We start from the raw sequence: 21,631 nt of genomic DNA, 5'->3' as shown, positions 1-21,631 counted from the left end.
AGGCTCCCGAAAGCTGCCGGGGGTGTCCCCGAGGGGCTGCGAGCCCCCCGGACCCTCCGCGCTGTCCCCGCGCGTGCGGCACCGCCCGCGGCTCCCTCGTTATTTATGGCCCCTCTGCAGGCGCTGGACTCCCAAGGAGCGGCCGCAGCAATTTCCGTGTCTCAGGGACTTCTCTGCCTTCCCCCTTCCCTTAGGAGCTGCACTTTCAATCCAGGAAAACAAATCGAAACGAAACAAAACAAAAAAGCCCAAAAAAACCCAGAAAACCCAGCAAAAAAAACTTCAGTTTAGTTCGCTTCCCTTTGCAGAAACGAGAGCAACGTGTTTGTTTTTTTTTTTCTTCCCCCCTGCCCGATGCGTTTTTCCTCCTCGTGAGATTATAAAAAAGAAAATAAGAAAAAAAAAAGAAAGAAAGAAAAAAAGTTACGGGCATTTCCCCCCCTCCTTTCCCTTTTATTTCCTGATTGTAGATCTTGAAACGAGACCCGAGGCGCCCAAGACGCTCGAGCCCTCTGCAAAGAGCCAAACCCTCAGGAAAGAAACAAAAAAAAGGCAAAAAAAAAAGCGAAAAAGCGCAATTTTCTGCTCCCGCTTTGCACTATTTCTGCTTGACAGGGTTTATTTTTTTCCCCACGCGATTTTTGCTGCTGCGGGCGGAGGAGGGGACGGGGTTTTTGTTATGGGGGGAAGGAGCCGGGGCTGTGGCAGGAGGTGCGAGAGGCCCTGGGGACGAGTTTTGGGAGCTCCTCAAGGCCCGCAGCGCGCTCCTCGCACCCTCTCGGGCTTATCGCAGCCAGATAAAGCCGAGATTTGAGCTCGGCCTAACGCCCTCCCTCCCTCGCGGGGCGATTCGGGACCGCAAAGCTGCTGGAAAAATGGGATTATCCCAAACCCCGAGCGGTTCCCCCGGCGGAACCTCCCCGCATCCCACACGGAGCTACCTCAGCCCAATAAAGTTGATTTTTTTTTTTTTTTTTTGTTTCTCCTCAAATCCCGTCCTTTCAGCACAGTGGGAATCTCTGGGAATTGCGGGATGCGGGGCGGGAGGAGGAGGAGGAGGAGGAAGGAAAAGTCAGCGGCCGTTCCAAGGACCCCAAACAAAGGGGCCGATCCCTGCCCCTGGAATCGGGCCCGGCTTCCCTCGTGGAATTCTCATTTCCCGGCCTGACGAGAGCAGGAAATCATCCCCGGGGTGAAAATCCGGGAATTCGCATCCCGCAGAAACCGGGATGGGAGGAATTTCTGAATTCCTGAATTTTTCTTTTCTGAATCTGGGATTTATTCCGAATTCACCCCCAAAAAACGAAGCGTCCAACGTGCTTCATTCCCTTGCGCTGCCCCAAGGCCGGCCCCAAAAGGCGATTTCGCCCAGAATAAATCGAATTTCGGGGTTTTCCCTCCAGGGAGGGACGGAGGGGAGGGAGGAAGAGCGGGCCCGGTGCAGCTCTGACCTTTTTACCTCGAAACGCCTCTGGGATTTCTAAACAAGTCAACAGAGGGGCTGCCAGGAGCATCCATTGTTCGGCCTTGGGTAAATTTGCAAATCTGCTCGGCGGGGGCGGCCGGGGGACGCGGCCGAGGGGTGAGGGATGAGGGATGAGGGATGAGGGATGAGGAGGGAAGTACCTGCCGCGGCTGCTGCGGGGCCCCGCGCTCCGCTCTGCCCCGCAGATAACATCTCTCCCCGCTCTAATACACTCCTTTCTCTCGGGAAAAAAAAAAAAAAGGTTTGGAGAGCCCAATTAGCTCCGAGATAAGAGGGGGAAAAAATCGAGGGGAAAAGGTGAAAAGGGGATTTTCGTCCAGTCGCGATTTGCAAAAGGTCAGGAGGAAAGCACTAAAACAAAGCATCTCGCCCCAAAAAGGCTCAGAATCCGCCCCGATTTGGGTCTCGGAGCATCGCTGGGGCAGGGAGAGGGAGCGGGGCCGGGATCGGACCGGGGTTTGCTCCCAATTAAAGATTTTAGAGAACCCGATTAGCTCCGAGATAAGAGGGGGAAAAACCAGAGGGGAAGAGGTGAAAAGGGGATTTTTCTTCCAGCCACAATTTGCGAAAGGTCGTGAGGAAAACACCAAAACGGACCCAAAAACCACGCGCGGGGACCCCTGTGCAGGAACCGCGATGGGGCCGGGTTAGGCACGGATGGGGGCCGGGCTAGGCCCGGGATTAGCGCGGTGCCAGGTGAGGAGGGGCAGGGCCGGGGTGAGCGGCAGGGCACGGCTGCGGCGGGCACTACAAAGGCCCCGGTCTCATTTGGAACTCAAAGGGACCCTCCGGAAGCTCCCCCGGAGCCGCCGGGACCCCCCGGCCCGGGCCCGACCCCCGGGGCCGCCCTCGCAGCCTGCAGCCCCTCCTGCTCCCGGAATTCCCAAAAACCAGAGCAGCCCCTCCTGCTCCCGGAATTCCCAAAAAACAGAGCAGCCCCTCCTGCTCCCGGAATTCCCAAAAACCAGAGCAGCCCCTCCTGCTCCCGGAATTCCCAAAAAACAGAGCAGCCCCTCCTGCTCCCCGAATTCCCAAAAAACAGAGCAGCCCCTCCTGCTCCCCGAATTCCCAAAAAACAGAGCAGCCCCTCCTGCTCCCGGAATTCCCAAAAAACAGAGCAGCCCCTCCTGCTCTCGGAATTCCCAAAAACCAGAGCAGCGCCCCCAGCTCCCCGGAATTCCCAAAAACCAGAGCAGCGCCCCCAGCTCAGCCCTGTGTGCCCCCAAAAACGAGCAGCGCTCCTCGCGCATCCCTTTTTTTCCCTGGAATTTCTCCAAAAACGAACAGCTCTCCTGGCTCACCCATTTTCCCCCCAAAACGAGCAGAGCTCCCATCTCAGCCCTCAAAAAAGGAGCAGCGCTCCCAGCTCATCCCTTTTCCCCCCGGAATTTCTCCCAAAACGAGCGGCTCTCCGGGCTCATCCCTTTTTTGCCATCCCAAGTTTCTCCAGCAGCCGCAGCTCTCCCCCTTTTTTCCCCCTGAGTTTCCCAACAACCCCATCCCGTCCCTTTTCCCCATCCCGAGTTTCTCCCGTTTGTCCCAGGAGCCCCCGAGCCGTCCCGGGAAGCAGCGGGAGCGGCCCGGGGGGGCTGGGAGTGGGACCCGGGATTTCGGGATCCGGGATTTCGGGATCCGGGATTTCGGGACCTGGGATGTCAGGATCCAGGATTTCGGGATCCGGGATTTCGGGATCCGGGGTTTCGGGACCCGGGATTTCGGGACCCGGGATTTTGGGACCCGGGATTTTGGGACCCGGGGTTTGGGGATCTGGGATGTCAGGATCCAGGATTTCGGGATCCCGGATTTCAGGATGAGGGCTGAGGGATTTCAGGACCCGGCATTTCGGGATGCGGGATGTTGGGATGCGGGATTCCAGAATCTGGGATGGGTTTGGGGATCCGGGATTTCGGGATGCGGGATTTCAGGATGTTGCGATCCGGGATTTCGGGAGTTTGGGATGGGGGATTTCGGGATGTGGGATTTGGGGATGTCGGGATCTGGGGTTTCGGGATCCGGGAGTTTGGGATTTCGGGATTTCGGGGTTTGGGGATGTCGGGATCCAGGATTTCGGGATTTCGGGAGTTTGGGATGTGGGATTTGGGGATGTCATGATCCAGGACATGTGATCCCGCAGGTGCCCCTGAGGGACAGGATGGGCGGGCAGAGGGTGCAGGAGCTCCGAGGGGACTCGGCCGCGTTGCCACGGTTGGGTTTTATCACAAATCTCATATTTACACACATTCCTTTATTTTACAGGAATGATACACAACAATTTCTATTCCACATAATCAGTGTAATTAATATAAATCCACACAATGCATATAATTAATATAATAAATATAATCAATAGAATGAATATATTCCACACAATCCATATAACCAATATAATCCATATAGTGCATATAATTAATATATTCCATATAATCAATATAATAATCCATATAATGCACATAATTAATACATTTCATATAATAAATATCATTAATGCAATCAATATAATTAATGTATTCAACATAATCCATATAATGTAATATAATAAATATAATTAATACAAAAATATAATTAATATATTCCACATAATCCATATAATCAATATCATGTATATAATGCATATAATTAATATATTCCATATAATAATATATAATTAATATAATCAATATAATAAATATATTCAATGTAATCCATACATTCCATATATCCCATGTATCCCACACATCCCATATATTCTATATATCCCCTAAATTCAATATATTCAATAAATTCAGTATATTCCATATATCCCATATATCCCATATATTGAATATATTCTATATAATCCCTATATTCCCGATATTCCCGCTGTCTCCAGGTGAATCCCGCGTTTCTCAGGAGCAGGAAAAGGACCTGAAGTGTCCCGGGGCCGCGTCCTGAGGGGTGGAAGTGCCCTGGGAAGGGGAAATTCCCGGGAATTCCCAGGGCCGGCTGTCCCGGCCCCGCTGGGAAATGGGAAACGGGAAATGGGAAATGGGAAATGGGAAATGGGAAATGGGAAACGGGAAATGGGAAACGGGAAATGGGAAATGGGAAACGGGAAATGGGAAATGGGAAACGGGAAATGGGAAATGGGAAATGGGAAATGGGAAATGGGAAATGGGAAACGGGAAACGGGAAATGGGAAATGGGAAACGAGAAATGGGAAACGGGAAATGGGAAATGGGAAACGGGAAACGAGAAATGGGAAACGGGAAATGGGAAATGGGAAATGGGAAATGGGAAACGGGAAATGGGAAATGGGAAACGGGAAATGGGAAATGGGAAACGGGAAATGGGAAATGGGAAACGGGAAATGGGAAACGGGAAATGGGAAACGGGAAATGGGAAATGGGAAACGGGAAATGGGAAACGGGAAATGGGAAATGGGAAATGGGAAATGGGAAATGGGAAATGGGAAACGGGAAATGGGAAACGGGAAATGGGAAATGGGAAATGGGAAATGGGAAACGGGAAATGGGAAATGGGAAATGGGAAATGGGAAATGGGAAATGGGAAATGGGAAACGGGAAATGGGAAATGGGAAACGGGAAATGGGAAATGGGAAATGGGAAACGGGAAATGGGAAACTGGAAATGGGAAACTGGAAATGGGAAATGGGAAATGGGAAATGGGAAACGGGAAACGGGAAATGGGAAATGGGAAACGGGAAATGGGAAATGGGAAACGGGAAACGGGAAATGGGAAATGGGAAATGGGAAATGGGAAATGGGAAACGGGAAATGGGAAACGGGAAATGGGAAATGGGAAACGGGAAATGGGAAACGGGAAATGGGAAATGGGAAATGGGAAATGGGAAATGGGAAACGGGAAATGGGAAATGGGAAACGGGAAATGGGAAACGGGAAATGGGAAATGGGAAATGGGAAATGAGAAATGGGAAACGGGTAATGGGAAATGGGAAACGGGAAACGGGAAATGGGAAATGGGAAATGGGAAATGGGAAACGGGAAATGGGAAACGGGAAACGGGAAATGGGAAAAGTTCCTCTGCCCCCCACGGAGTTTGTTCTCACCTTTTGGTCTTGCCCAGAGGACGTTCTGGGGAAAAAAAAAATTAAAAAAAAATAAATCTCCAAGCACCAAACCACCAAAAACCTCCAAAACCCCAAAAACCTCAAAAATCCTAAACAGACTCAAAACCTCAAAAATCTCCCAAATCCCAAAACCTCAGAAATCCCCCAAACCCCAAAAATCCTCCAAATTCCCCACAAAATCAAAAACCCCCAAAATCCAAAAAAACCCAGAAATCCCCAAACCCCCCAAAACCCCAACCCCCTCCTAAATCCCAAAAACTCCCAAACCCCCCAAAAAAACCCAAATCCAGGCTCGAGCTCCCTCTGAGCGCCCCCAAACCTGCCAAGATTTGAGGCAAAACTCAAATTTTTTTTGTTGAGAAAAGCGGGAAGGCAGCGAGGGAAGGATTTTCCAGAGGAAATCCCCAAATTTTACCTGAAATCGAGAATTTGGCACCAAAAAAAGGCTGCAAAAATCCAGCCCTGCCCTCACCGCTTTTATTAAAAACTCTGATTTTTTTATTCAAAATTCAGAATTCCCGTTTCTTGCCGGGAAGAATTTCAAATTTCTTTAAAAGATCAAAACCACCCCAAAAACACCCCCGGTTTTCCTGAGGAATTCCCGCATTCCACGGGAGAAAAATCCTCCAAAAAATAAAAATAAATGGTTTCAAACTTTGGTTTTAGTTTGATTTGCCGCGGAAAAAATGGGGGGGAAAAGGGAAAATTATTAAATAAACATAAAATAATATAAACCTCAATAAAATTCGCATCTCGTCGTTATTTTTAGGGGGGAGATTTCACAGGAAAAGCCGTTTTTGAGGCTGAATTCTGTTCTATTCTATTCTATTCTATTCTATTCTATTCTATTCCTTTTTAAATGTAATTCCATTTTATGTTCTATTTTTTAATGCCAAATTAAATTAAATTTCGTTTTCATGCTGTATTTTACTTTCTTTTTTACATTTTTATTTTATCATGTGCTATATTTTATATTATTTTTATTTTTTCCTTTCCCTATTTAAATTTTCCATTTCCCTTTATTTTTCCTCACATTCAATTTGACACCCAGACCTGTTCAAACCCCTCAAATTTTCTCATTTTTGAGGAAAATGTCGATTTTTGGGCAAATTCCGGGGGAGGCACCGGGAGGAGAATTCCCTTTATTTATTCCCGAGGGGCCGGAATTTTCCCAGGGAATTTTTCCCGATTTCCAGGAACAGGAACCCCGCAATTCCCAATTTTAATGAGGTTTTTAATTCATTTATTTGTTGATTTTTCATCTCCGCCGAGCTCATTTTGCATAAAACCAGAGAAATTCCCTCCCCGGGCAAGAACCCCGCAGAAAAATGCGATTTTTTTTTTCGTTCCCCGCAGCATTCCTGAATTATTCTGCTTTTTGTAAATCCCTTCCTGTGATGTGACCACTTCAGAGGGAACATTCCGAGGGCGTTTCCTCACTCAGAACATCAAAAAAAAGCGGATTTTTTTTTTTTCGCTGTCTGTTACCACAAAAAGGGGATTTTAATAAAAAATAACAGATAAAAATTCTCCTTGATCTGCCGATAGGGAGGAATCCACCAGAGCGGCAGATCAAAGGCGGCAAAAAACCTCAAATTTCGAAATAAATTCCTTCATTCTCCTCTTCCCCACCCTCCAATCATCACCTCCGGGAGCAAAAATAGAATTTAATTCGGAATAACTCCCAGAAATCCCGCGCTGCACGACGATATTTTAATGGAAAAAACCCAAAAATGAATAAAAATAATTTTGAAGAAGCAGCGTGGGGCTCTTTTCTCGGAGGCTCCGCATTTTTTTAGTTCTTTATCGGATTTTGAAACCCGAGGAGCCAAAAATTCTTTTTTTTTTTTTTTTTTTGGGACCAAGAGGTTATCGGGGTGTAAATACCGAGCTCTGATAAGCTCCGAGCGCGCTCCTGGCCGCGTTTTATCCCGGCTTGCGCAAGCCCAGGCGCGCTCCTAATCGCCCCGAGATAAAGCCGGGCTTATCTCCGACAGCGCTGGGATCGCCTCTTTTTTTTTTTTTTTTTTTTTTTTTTTTGGTAAAGAAGCGATAAGAAATTCATTTTTAGGATTTTTTTTTGGCTAAAAAGAGGTTTTAAATGTGATTTTTGGGGAGTGGAAATCGGTGCTTGGCGCTTTCTGGCAAGGGAATTGAGGGAAAATCAATGAATTTTCAGAGCAGGGGGGAAAAATGAGAAGGAAAACGGAATATTTATGATTTTTTTATTTAGAAGGAATTATTAGAAAATGGTAATTTTCAGGAGGGTTGCTCTCTGGAAAGGAAGTACCTCACCCAAAGGTCGAGATTCCCTGTCCAAAACAGCTTAAAAAATCCGAAATAAAAAGTTTTTAAATGAGACAGAGTGAGAAAAGAGCTCCCAGAAACTGCAGGGCTTGGAAAATGACAAAAAAAGGAAAAAATTCCTTTTTATTCTAATGTCAGAAGGGCGGTGGAAGGTTCTGGAGAGCTGGGGGGGACTGGAAGAGTTTTCCAAGTGGATTTTGGGCTGGCAGGGTCACGGGACCGCCAGAATTGGTCCCTAAAGGCTTTTTGGGTTGAAATCAAATCAATTTGGATTCATTTGTGTCCCGGGAAGGATTTTCTGGGGTTTGGGGCAGAATCCAAAAATCCGGGCTGGGTTTGGTTCCCAAATCCTGGAGTTTGGGGTGGGGAGGGAACAGAGCCCCAGAAAACCCCAAATTTCCAGTTCTCACCAGGCTGGATTTTCATCCCAAATCCTGGAATTTGGGGTGGGGAGGGAGCAGAGCCCCAGAAACCCCAGAATTCCCAGTTCTGGCCAGGCTGGAAGGTCAGAGCTGCCCCAAAAATTCCCTCTTTTCTTAGGGAATTCTGTATTACGGGGGAAATTCTGTCCAGAGGAGTGGACAGGGAATGACCTCGGGATCTCACTGACCAGAGGAGATCTGGGTAGGGGATGTCTGATTTCACTGACCAGTAAAGGCCTGGCTAAGGACTGGCCTCTGGGTTTGAGCAGCTCCCTGCTGGCCCCAGAGCGTTTCTGGAGCACCAATTCCTACAGAGGCACCCGGGGGGAGCAGAGCTCGGCCCACCCCCACTCCAGGAGTGCTCCAGGTCTGCTCCGGCTCAGGGAGCAGCGGGGAGCGGGAACGGGGCCGGCCCGGACCCAAGGAGGTGAGGCTGACTTCATTTCCCCTTTCCCCACTCCCTTCCATTCCATTTCCCCGTTCCCTTCAATTCCCATTTCCCCCATTTCCTTCCATTCCATTTCCCCGTTCCCTTCCATTCCCTTTCCCCATTTCCTTCCATTCCCTTTCCCCATTTCCTTCCATTCCCATTTCCCCGTTCCCTTCAATTCTCTTTTCCCCATTTCCTTCCATTCCCATTTTCCCATTTCCTTCCATTCCCTTTCCCCATTCCCTTCAATTCCCCTTTCCCCATTTCCTTTTCCCCCCCTTTCCCCATTCCATTCCCTTTCCCCATCCCCATTTCCTTTTTCCCCCTTTCCCCACTCCCTTCCATTCCCTTTCCCCATTCCATTCCCATTTTCCCCATTTCCTTTTTTCCCCCTTTCCCCATTCCATTCCGTTCCCTTTCCCCATTTCCTTCATTCCCTTTTCCCCATCCCGGCAGAGGTGGAGGAGCCGATTCAATCACAATTAAATTAAAGGTATTCAATCACGATTAAATTAAAGGTATTCAATCACGATTTAGGGGAGTGCCTCACGATCTGCCCAAGTTTCTTCCAAACCTCAAACCCGGCACTTCCCTGCTGGCGTTAAACCAGCTCAGAAAACAAATCGCCTTCTCTTCTTGCCCACTCAGCCTCATAAATCATAAATAAATCCCCAAAGATCCCCCGGGAGGGTTTTTTATCTCTTATTTATGTTCTCCCCGCCCCTCGCGCAGGTGGGCAGAAAATCCAAATAAACATTATCAAACGAGCCCATCAAATATTTAGTGTAGAGCGTCGGGAGTGCCGGGCGGTGTTTGGATATCCGATGTTCCCCTGCCAGCCGCTGAGCGATGGCCCCGAGCCCGCGGCCACCTCTGGTCACCTCTGGTCACCTCTGGTCACCTCTGGTCACCTTTGGCCACCTTTGGCTCGCCCTGCCCGGCAGCTCGGCCCAGAGCTGCTCCACTCAGAGCAGGGATTGCTGACAGGAGCGCCGTGCCCGCCTGGCTCGCGTCCGGGCCTGGCCCGATCCATGACCCAGCTCTGGTCCGATCCATCACCCTGGTCTGATCCGATCCATGACCCAGCTCTGGTCTGATCCATCACCCGGTCTGGTCCGATCCATCACCCGGGTCTGGTCCGATCTATGATTCCAGTCTGGTCCGATCCATGACCCAGCTCTGGTCCGATCCATGACCCGGGTCTGGTCCGATCCATCACCCGGGTCTGATCCGATCCATGATCCCGGTCTGGTCCGATCCAGCACCCGGACTCGGTCCAATCCATGACCTGGTCTGGTCCAATCCATCTCCCGTTCCTGCCGGGGCAGCTCCCAGCTGGGCTCAGCCCTTCCCGGAGCACTTCAGGGTCAAATGGTTCTCGTGTTCCAGGCAGCCTCAGATAGGGGCAGATGATCCTTTTTCCCCTTTATTTTTCCTTTTTTTTTTTTTTCCTGTGTTTTTTTTTTTCCTTTTCCCCCTTATTTTTCCATTTTATTTTTCCATTTTATTTTCGTTTATTTTTCTTTTTTTCCCCCCCATTTTCCTCCTTCTCTCCCCCTTTTTGCCCCCCTTTTCCCTTTGTTTCCCCCTTTTCCCATTTTCCCCCCTTTCTGCCCTTTTTAACCCTTTTCCTCCTTTTCTTTCCCCTTTTCCCCATGCCGTGGCGGATGGGACTCAGGCTGGGGCCACGGGGTCAAGTGGTTCTTGTGTTCCTGGCAGCCAGAGATAGCAAATAGAGGGAGATTATCCTTCTTCCTCTTTATTTTTCTTTTTTTTTTCCCTTCGTTTTTTTTTTTTTCCTTTTCCCCATTTATTTTTCCTTTCTTTTGTTTTCTTTCTTTTCTTTTTTCCCACCCATTTCCCCCCCATTCTCCCCCACATTTTTCCTTTGTTTTAAGGCTTTGAATTCACCTTTAACTAATGGGGTCAGGGAAGGAGTTTCTTTGTGGGGTAAACGAGACGATAATTGGATTTTCAGAGACTTTTTCCACCTGGGCAGAGTCTCTGAGCAGGAGAAAGCAGGATTTGACACAATTCCATTTCTGTGATATCACAAAATGCTGGTTTTTACTCCATTTTGGGGCTATGTCATAAGATCTCATAGGGATGGGGATGGAAAAGCTGAAATTAAGGGGTTTTCTGTAGGATATTTTCCTGGATTTTGATGATTTTGAAGCCTCAGATAAATTTATTTTGAATTACTTGGAGTTTAATTCTCTGGACATGGTGATGGATAATTATCCCAAACCAGCACATGGGATATTCTGGAGAGGCTGAGATATTTTTCCAATGACAAAAAGCATCCACAAACTTCAGAATTTTGAACTCTGCTGTTTTTTCCCTCTCTGACACCATTTTTACCCAGAAAATTCTCATTTCACTGTGAAAAAACAGATCCCACAGAAGGACAAGGCTGCAGAAGCCTGCGGCCTGCAGAGGCCTGGTTTCATTTTTAAATAAAATATTTTAAATGTTTTATATTTCCAGCAATACAAAGCATCCACAAACTTGAGGACTCAACTCTCTGCTATCTCTTCCCTCTCTGACAGCATTTTAATCCAGAAAATTCTCATTTTCCTCTGGAAAAATGGATCCCACAGGAAGGACAAGGCCGCAGAGGCCTAAACCCCGTTTTTATTTTGAAATAAAATATTTTAAATGTTTCATTTCCATCCCACATCAATTCTCTCATCATATCAATTTCCCCTTTTCTCCACAAGAGCTCTTGGTGGCTGGAGGAGCTCCAAAATTTATTTATTTTGTCACTTTTGGGGCGCTTTTTGGGGAGAAAAAGGCAAATCCGCAGAGCAGGCCGCAATGTTTGTTTACATTGGGAAAAAAGCAGGAGGAGAACAAAAAGGCACATTTTTACCCAAAAATCCAGCCTGACCTCATTCAAAAGGACGAATTTTATGGCTTTGAAGTGTCTGGAATTTTGGGATTTCTGTGGGAAATTTTTTTTCCAGAATTTTTTTCTGATCCTCTAGAAATGAGGCAGATAAACACCAAGGATTTGGGGTTTGGACACCTGACCCTACAGACACATAAACACCAGGGTTTGGGTTTGGGCACCTGACCCTACACACACATAAACACCAGGATTTGGGGTTTGGGCACCTGACCCTACACACACATAAACACCAAGATTTGGGGTTTGGGCACCTGACCCTACAGACACATAAACATCAGGATTTGGGGTTTGGGCACCTGACCCTACACACACATAAACACCAGGATTTGGGGTTTGGGCACCTGACCCTACACACACATAAACATCAGGATTTGGGGTTTGGGCACCTGACCCTACAGACACATAAACACCAGGATTTGGGTTTGGGCACCTGACCCTACAGACACATAAACACCAGGATTTGGGGTTTGGGCACCTGACCCTACACACACATAAACATCAGGATTTGGGGTTTGGGCACCTGACCCTACACACACATAAACACCAGGATTTGGGGTTTGGACACCTGACCCTGCAGACACATAAACACCAGGATTTGGGGTTTGGACACCTGACCCTGCAGACACGGGGCAGATAAAGGGTGGCAGCTCCAGATAATCTGTCACCACTCGTTCCCGTGAGGAAACGTCTCCCAGCTTGGACAAACACCTCCCCCTTTCCGTCCTTTGCCTTCCCGGGTCAAACCCACAGACAGAATTCAGAGATGAGGATTTCCAAAATCCCCATCCCTGGGCCAAGCACAGATGAGGTCGCTCCTGCTCAATCCGCCCTGGAAGGGTCAGGATGCACAAAGTTGTGAAATATTCCAGATTTTGGGGTCTGGGCTGGTTCCAGACCCACCATGGAGGTTCTGATTCCTGGTGGGAATCTTGAATATCAAATGTATTTTGTTATTCCTCCATTTCTGCATTTCTCAGTTTTTCCATTCCTCCATTCCTCCATTTCTCTGTTTTCATTTTCCTGCATTGCTACATTTCTATATTCCTATATTTCTACATTTCTATATTTCTCTACTTCCATCTTCTGTTATTTTTATATTCCTATATTTCTAGATTTTTACATTTTTCTATTTCTATATTCCTACATTTCTCTATTTCTCCATTTCCCTATTTTTCTATTTTTCCATCTCTTCATTTCTCTACTCCCACATTCCCAACCCCCATCTGCCAGCCTGATTTCCGCCCCTGTTCCATAAATTCCTTTTTCACACGATTCAAAGGCATTTTTTCCCAAACCACAGCGCCGCAGCCTCCCCTGAATGAGGCTCAGCCCCTCAGCAGGAACATTTTCCTTGCAGAAATGACATTTTCCTTGCAGGAACTACATTTTCCTTGCAGGAATGACATTTTTCCTTCCAGAGTGACATTTTCCATGCAGGAACAACAGTTTTCCATGCAGGAACTACATTTTTTCCATGCAGGAATGACATTTTCCTTGCAGAAATGATATTTTCCATGCAGGAATGACATTTTCCCATGCATGAATGACATTTCTCCTTGCAGGAACGACATTTTCCATGCAGAAATTACATTTTTCCTTGCAGGAATGACATTTTTCCTTGCAGAAATTATATTTACCATGCAGGAACGACATTTCTTCTTGCAGGAACGACATTTTTCCACGCAGGAACGACATTTTTCCACGCAGGAACGACATTTTTCCATGCGGGAACATTTCCCAGGCCTGCAAACGTTTGCCAAGCCCCAGAACTCCTCGAACATCTGCTGAGGAGCCAGCGGGGCTGGGCTGGGAAATCCTTGGGAAAATCCTCCCCGGAGCGGTTCCAGGCCCCCTTGTTGCACATCTCGCCCTTCCCGCTCCTGCTTGGAGCAGGAATTTCCCCCTCCGTGGTTTGGGGCTATTTTGGGGCAGTTTTCTTGGGAATGTTGGGATCAAATTTTCTGAGATTCCAAATTTTCCAGCCCCATAGGACCTGTCTAAAATCTGCACCTTTTTTACCTCCTTTTTATCCAATCCAATTTCCTTCCCACTCTGCTCCTTCCTTTTGTCTCTGCCTGGTTCCTGTTGCTCCAGAGCTGCTCCATGCGTGGGAAATTCAGATGCCCCCACAAAATCCACATTTTGCCCCCACATTGACAAGCAGGTTTAATCCATCCAGGGACCAAATCCTGAGCCTGTTCTGTCCTATTTAGGATTCCAGAGCTTCTTTAGGATCCAGAGCCTGATTTATTCTACTTAGGATCCAGACCTTGTTTTATCCTCTTTAGGATCCAGACCTTGTTTTATGCTTTTTAGGATCCCGACCTTGTTTTATCCTTTTTAGGATCCAGACCTTGTTTTATCCTTTTTAGGATCCCGACCTTGTTTTATCCTTTTTAGGATCCAGAGCCTCTGTAGGATACAGAGCCTGTTTTTTTCCATCAGGAACTGGAGTTACAGCACAACGATGAAAGAAATAAAAGGAGGAAAGAATAAAAGGAGGAAAGAAAAAAGGAGGAAAGAAAAAAGGAGGAAGGAAAAAAGGAGGAAAGAAAAAGAGGAGGAATGAAAAAAGGAGGAAAGCAAAAAAAAAAGGAGATGTTTCTGAGGTGAAGCTGCCCAGCTGGCGCTTGATTTATGAAGTGCTGAAAAGCATCTTCGAGCTGTCATTTATCTCGGAGCTCTCAGCCTAAAAAAACAAAGAGCCCCCTTCCCTGATTACAGCTCCGGTGCAAACCACTCCAAAGGCCTGGAGCTGGCACCCCGGCAGACATCCCGGCCCACAGGTGCTCCCTGGTGGATCACGCAGCCTTCCGGAGGGGAAATCACCTCAAAAACCCCAAAGAACCCCAAACCCGGAGGAGCAGAACAGTCCCAGTCCTTCTGAGGGATTGCAGAGCACCAAAATTCACCCTGATGGATCAAACTCGGGTTTGCTCTCAAGGAGCCTCTTCTCCCCCGAATATTCCCGATTTCCCCTCGGGTCTCTCCATTCCCAAACCCATTCCAGCCTTTGATCCATTTCTGCTCCCCCAGAATTGTGAACCAGAGAATTCCTCCTATCCAGGAGATAAGGGATGAGCCCAGGAGGAGATAAGGCCAGGGAATTCCAGGGGCAGGAAATCTGGCAGGAGACACCGGAGCTTTGGGACCGGGTAATTGTTGGGTTTTTTAAACACACAATCCCAGATCAGATGGGGTTGGACCGGGAGCAACAACTGCATCCCCCAAAACAGGGCATTTCCCCTCAAAAACTGCCTCTTTCCCTCAAAAATGTCTCTTTTGCCCTCAAAAATGGCACTTTGCCCTCAAAAATGGACCCTTTTCCCCCTAAAATTGTTTCTTTCCCCCCTGAAAACCAGATGTTTCCCCCTCAAATCTGGATTATTTTCCCTTCAAAATCAAGCTCTTTTCTCCTAAATCTGGGCTTTTTCTGTCAAACTGGACACTTTTCCCCTCAAAAATGGCCCATTTTCCCTCAGAACTGGGCTCTTTCCCCTCAAATATCTCTCTTCCCCCAAACCTGCCTTTCTCCCTCAAAACCAGGCCCTTTTCCCCTAAAAAACAGGGTTGTCCACACAAAAAAAATGGGCTTTTCCCCCTAAAAATGGGCTTTTTGCCTCAAAAATGGCCTTTTTTCCCTCAGAACTGGGCTCTTTCCCCTCAAACACCTCTCTTCCCCCAAACCTGCCCTTTTCTCCCTCAAAACCAGGCCCTTTCCCCCTAAAAACAGGGTTTTCCCACAAAAACGGGCTTTTTCCCCTAAAAATGGGCGTTTTTGCCTCAAAAATGGCCTTTTTTCCCTCAGAACTGGGCTCTTTCCCCCTCAAACACCTCTCTTCCCCCAAACCTGCCCTTTCTCCCTCAAAACCAGGCCCTTTCCCCCTAAAAACGGGGTTTTCCACACAAAAAACGGGCTTTTTCCACTAAAAATGGGCTTTTTGCCTCAAAAATGGCCTTTTTTCCCTCAGAACTGGGCTCTTTCCCCTCAAGCACCTCTCTTCCCCCAAACCTGCCCTTTCTCCCTCAAAACCAGGCCCTTTCCCCCTAAAAACGGGGTTTTCCACACAAAAAATGGTGTTTTTTCCCCTAAAAAACGGGCTTTTTTCCTCAAAAATGGCCTTTTCCCCCTCAGAACCAGGTTCCTTCCCCTCAACCCCTCTCTTCCCCCAAGCTGCCCTTTTCCCGGGAATCCCAGGCATCCCGGGATCAAAGGGAACTTTGTGGGTTCCCCCACGCTGAGCCCTCCGCGCTGACAGCCGCGGGAACGGCATTTTATGGCTCTCCTTCTTCCCCAAATTCCTTATCTCTGATCCCGGATCGGCCCGGCCGCTGCGGGAGATATTGCATTAATTACATTTTTTCCCCCCCCGAGATGAAAAGCTCCCCCGAACTTCCTCTTCTTTTGTTCTCGGCAAGCTTTTTTTTATTTATTTCATTTTATTTTATTCTCCCCCTTTTCCTTATATTTATTCATGAGGAATTTCTTATTCCTTTTATTTTTTTTTTTTGCTTCCGAGCAGCTGCTGCTGCTCCGATGGAATTCTGCTGCGCTCCGGGATGGCTTTTCATCTCCACCAGGGACAGGCAGCTCCGAAATCAGGAATTACGGATTTTTATGGAATTCTGAGGGAATTCTCACCCCTCACCAGCCAGGATCCCGCTTTCCCCCCAGCCAGGCCTGGATTCTGAGGGGTGGAACCCCAAACATCCCAAAAACCCTGATTTGTGCTTCCCTCTCTTATCCCCGGTGCTGCTCCAAAATTCAGGAATTTTGAAGTGGGTTTCGAGCTGAATTTTGATGAGTCAGGCCCAGAAAGTGGAACCAGGCTTTGGCTTTAACAAAACCGTCACGGAATCGCGGAATTCCGAGCTGGGAGGGACCCCCAGGGGATCATCCAAATCCCACTTCTGGCCCCAAAAATCCATGTGGGAAAACTTCTCCTGGCAGGAATTTGTCCTGTGGGAAGGCACGGAGCAGAAGCTCTGGGGTCATAAAGATTTCACCTTCTGCTCTATTTTTATTTTATTTTATTTTACTTTTTCCCAGGAAAGGTTTGGAATGAAGGAAAGAGAAACTTCCAGATCCATCACCTCTCCTCCAAACCCTTTTCCCCTTATCCCAGCCACAATCCCAGGGATCTCAGCCCTTTCCCATATTCTCCATATTTTCCCAACTTGCCCAGGCTCTTCTACTTTCCAGCTGTTCCATATTCTCCATATTTTCCATATTTCCCATATTTCCCATCTTTATTTCCCATATTTCCCATATTTCCCATATTTCCCATCTTTATTTCCCATATTTCCCATATTTCTCATATTTCCCAACTTTATTTCCCATATTTTCCATATTTCCCAACTTTCCCAGCTTTATTTCCCCACATTTCCCACATTTTCCCACCTTTATTTCCCCACATTTCCCCCACATTTCCCACATTTCCCAGCTTTATTTCCCACATTTCCCACATTTCCCAGCTTTATTTCCCCACATTTCCCCACATTTCCCACATTTCCCCACATTTCCCACATTTCCCCACCTTTATTTCCCCACATTTCCCCACATTTCCCACATTTCCCAGCTTTATTTCCCATATTTTCCACACTTCCCACTTTATTTCCCACATTTCCCACCTTTATTTCCCACATTTCCCACATTTCCCACCTTTATTTCCCCTATTTTCCACACTTCCCACCTTTATTTCCCACATTTCCCAGCTTTATTTCCCCTATTTTCCACACTTCCCACCTTTATTTCCCACATTTCCCCACCTTTATTTCCCACATTTCCCACATTTCCCAGCTTTATTTCCCCTATTTTCCACACTTCCCACCTTTATTTCCCACATTTCCCACATTTCCCAGCTTTATTTCCCCTATTTTCCACACTTCCCACCTTTATTTCCCACATTTCCCACCTTTATTTCCCACAGTTTCCCACACTTCCACCTTTATTTCCCACATTTCCCACCTTTATTTCCCACATTTCCCACACTTCCACCTTTCCCCCGGCGGAGGATCGATGTCCCACCGGGACCTGGCGGCTGGGAGCGGCAGGCGGCAGGAAAAGGGAAAATCGGGAATTCCGGAGCTCCGGGAATCACCCCAGGCCACGCGCGGCCGCCATCCATCAGCCCCTAATTAGGCGCGAAGCTTTAACATCCTCATCAAAGTGATTAATTAATTCATCCGGAGGCGCGGGACAGGTGGGGGGGCTGGGATAAGGGGAGAGGGGATGGAAGCTTCCCTTCATCCCAAATTCTCTGGGAAAGGGCTGAGATCCCTGGGACTGTGGCTGGGATAAGGGAAAAGGGTTTGGAGGGGAGGTGATGGGTCTGGAAGTTTCTCTTCCCTTCATTCCAAACCTCTCCTGGGAAAAAAATATAAAATAAAATAAAATAAAATAAAATAAAATAAAATAAAATAAAATAAAATAAAATAAAATAAAATAAAATAAAATAAAATAAAATAAAATAAAATAAAATAAAATAAAATAAAATAAAATAAAATATTAACACGGCCCCATTCCCAAATCCTGTGGGTTTCAAACCCCAATAAATCACCAGGAGCTGCTCCTCCACCCCAAAATCTCCACCCTTCACCTTCCCCCATCTGGATCCGATTCCCGCCGGGGTGATGACAATTCCCAATAAACGCTGCCGGAATTCCTGCCCGGTCCCGGCTCCGGGGCCGTAATTCCAGGGGAGGGAAGGAAGGGAAGGGAAGGGAAGGGAAGGGAAGGGAAGGGAAGGGAAGGGAAGGGAAGGGAAGGGAAGGGAAGGGAAGGGAAGGGAAGGGAAGGGAAGGGAAGGGAAGGGAAGGGAAGGGAAGGGAAGGGAAGGGGAAGGGGAGGGGAGGGGAGGGGAGGGGAGGGGAGGGGAGGGGAGGGGAGGGGAGGGGAGGGGAGGGGAGGGGAGGGGAGGGGAGGGGAGGGGGAGGGGAGGGGAGGGGAGGGGAGGGAGGGGAGGGGAGGGGAGGGGAGGGGAGGGGAGGGGAGGGGAGGGGCCGCTGGGCCTGGCTGGGCCCGGTCCCGGTGCCAGGAGTGCGGAATTGCAGAGCCATGGGAGGGTTTGGTGGGAAGGGGCTGGAACTCCAGCCTGGCCCAGGACAACTCCAGCCTGGCCTGGGACAATTCCAGCCTGGCCCAGGACAATTCCAGCCAATCCCATTCAGGGACAATTCCAGCCTGGCCCAGGACAATTCCAGCCAATCCCATTCAGGGACAATTCCAGCAGCCACCTCCAGGGACAACTCCAGCCTGGCCTGGGACAATTCCAGGGTTGGGGCAGGCAGAGATTCCCTGGGAATTCCATCCCAGCCCATCCCAGGGAACAATTGTTGGGAATAACAGCCATTAATGGGAATTTTGGGAACATTAATGGGAATTCTGGGAACATTAGCGGGAATTTTGGGAGCACAGAGCCCTCTCAGCTTCCCACAGGTCATTCCCAAACTCATCGGGATGAGTTTTGCTGCTTTGGGAGAAGCTCATCCAGGGACAATTCAAACCTGGTCCGGGACAATTCCAGGGATGGGGCAGGCACAGATTCCCTGGGAATTCCATCCCAGCCCATCCCAGGGAACAACTGTCAGGAAAAACAATCCTAAAAGACATCAGGGCTGCTTTTCCCACTGATCCCATCCCAAAGCCCGAGCCGAGGTCACGCTGAGTTTCTCCTGCCCCTGGCCCGGCTCTGGTGACAAATTGGAACACGAGGCTTTAATGAAAATCGCTGGAAACGTCAGGAAAATCCCACCCCGGAGCTGACAGGGCCCCATCTGCATCCCAGCGTTCCCATAAATTCCCTAACGACACCCGACAGGAGAGCCCCGAGGGTCACAAATTTAATTTAATCCCGCCCGCATGTGGGGTTGGTAAAATTCTGCTTTTTCTTTGGGTTTTTCCATGGTTTTCACCCTGCTTAGGGTCAGTCCTGGCCCTCGGGGTCACCTCTACCAGGACTGGTGACAACTGCCTCTGGCAGGGATTTTGGGATTAGGGATTTCGGGATTCAGGATTTTGGGATTTGAGGATTTCAGAATTTCGGGATTCAGGATTTTGGGATTTGGGGATTTGAGGATTTCAGAATTTCGGGATTCAGGATTTGGGGATTTTTGGATTTTGGGATTTCAGAATTTCAGGATTTTGGGACAGGAACTGCTGTGCTTGGAGCTGCCATGGGAAGATTCCTGGGATCCTGGGAAGCTTCCAAACAGGGAATGGGGCTGAACCTGACAGGTTTGGGGATGGGAATTTCTGTCCCTTGGAGCCTTTTAGGGACAATCTCCCCCTTCATCCCTCTCCAGCCTCCCGGATCCTTCGGGAAATCCATCCCCTGACTTTTCCAGGCGCAGCAAACCCTGGCGAGGAGCAAGAGGGGGCTCCAGGAAGGATAAACCCAGCCTGGAGCGGCGCGGGGCTTTGGGAGCAGCGGGATCCCCCCTGGAGCGGCTCCCGCGGTGACAAATGGGAGGTGACAGCTCATTCTGCCCCTGTCACTCTGTCCGTCTCGCTCGCTGCCTCCGCCGCCGAGCTGGGCTTTGTGTCCCGCTCAGCAGAGCCGGATCCGAGCGGGAAGAGCCCGGCCTAACCCAGCCCCACCCGTCCCGCTGCTCTTCCCGAAGGATTTGGCGATCCAGGCACGGATAACCGCGCTCCTCCCATCGCTTCGGGGGTTAAATTTATCCCAAATGGGAATTCCCGCTCCCAGGTGTGCCCAGAACATTCCACAGCTCCTCCTCAGCACCTCCCCGCCAAATCCAGGGATGTCGGGGCTGGAATTTCCTGGGATTTCTGGCAGAGCTTCCAGGAGCTGTCCGAGCACGGGGTGGGGGATGAAGGACACGAAAACAGAGATGGCAGAGACGGCGATTCCTCCTGAGCCATCGATTTGTGCTCTCCGAGAGCTCCTGAGTGAAATTCCCACAGGAAATTCCCTCTGGAGCACCTGGAAAAACCTAGGAAAGGGCTGGAGATGGGCTGGGCTTCCTTCCTTCCTTCCTTCCTTCCTTCCTTCCTTCCTTCCTTCCTTCCTTCCTTCCTTCCTTCCTTCCTTCCTTCCTTCCTTCCTTCCTTCCTTCCTTCCTTCCTTCCTTCCTTCCTTCCTTCCTTCCTTCCTTCCTTCCTTCCTTCCTTCCTTCCTTCCTTCCTTCCTTCCTTCCTTCCTTCCTTCCTTCCTTCCTTCCTTCCTTCCTCTCCCATTTCCCCCAATATTCCCGATATATTTCCCCCCGATATTCCCAATATTCCCGATAGGAACAGGGCTCTGCCTTTCCCATTTCCCCCCGATATTCCCAAGATTCCTGACTGGACCAGGGCTCTGCCTCTCCCGTTTTCCCCCAGCTCCGTTTCCATGGTTACGCCCAGTCCCGCATCCGTTTCCCGGGAAATTGGATTTCCGAGGATGCCGGCAGGGCTCAGCCCGGCTGCGCGACCCGGGAGGATCCGGGTGGGAATTTGCTCCGGTGGGGAGGAGGTTCTGAAGCAGAACCCCCAAATTTGGGATGCTGCAGGACAAGGATGGTGCCAGACTCGCCCCTCTCCTTCCCAGCTCAACCCAAACCCAAATCTGTGACCATTCCAAAATCCAAAAATTGAAGTGGTGAGAAAAAAATGGAAGGGAGAACAAAAACAAAGAGGGAGAGGGGGAAGTAATTTCCCTGGAAATTGGGAAAATCCCTTTTCCTGAGCCCCTTCCTGTGATATTTTAATTTTCTGTTACTTTTTGTTTCCTGGCTTTAAATCCCAGCTCAGGTGATCCTACCTGGCCAAGGAGATTTGAGGAGCAGGTGTTGGCAGGGAAAAATCCACATTTGGCCCCCAAAAAGGGTTTGAGGCCCCAAAAAGGGTTTGAGGCCCCAAAAAGACGGGAGGGGCAGCTCCTGTGATATTTTGATTTTCCATCTCCTGCTCAGGGCCCCCGAGCTGCGTTTCCTGTGCTTTGAGGCCTCAGCATCCGCTGCAAAATCTCCATTTCGGGGCCGTTTCGGTCCTAAAACCGAGCTCGGGCAG

Source organism: Passer domesticus, chromosome 27 (assembly GCF_036417665.1).
Source record: "Passer domesticus isolate bPasDom1 chromosome 27, bPasDom1.hap1, whole genome shotgun sequence".
NCBI classification, from domain to species: Eukaryota; Metazoa; Chordata; class Aves; order Passeriformes; family Passeridae; genus Passer; species Passer domesticus.
This window is presented reverse-complemented; position numbering follows the sequence as displayed.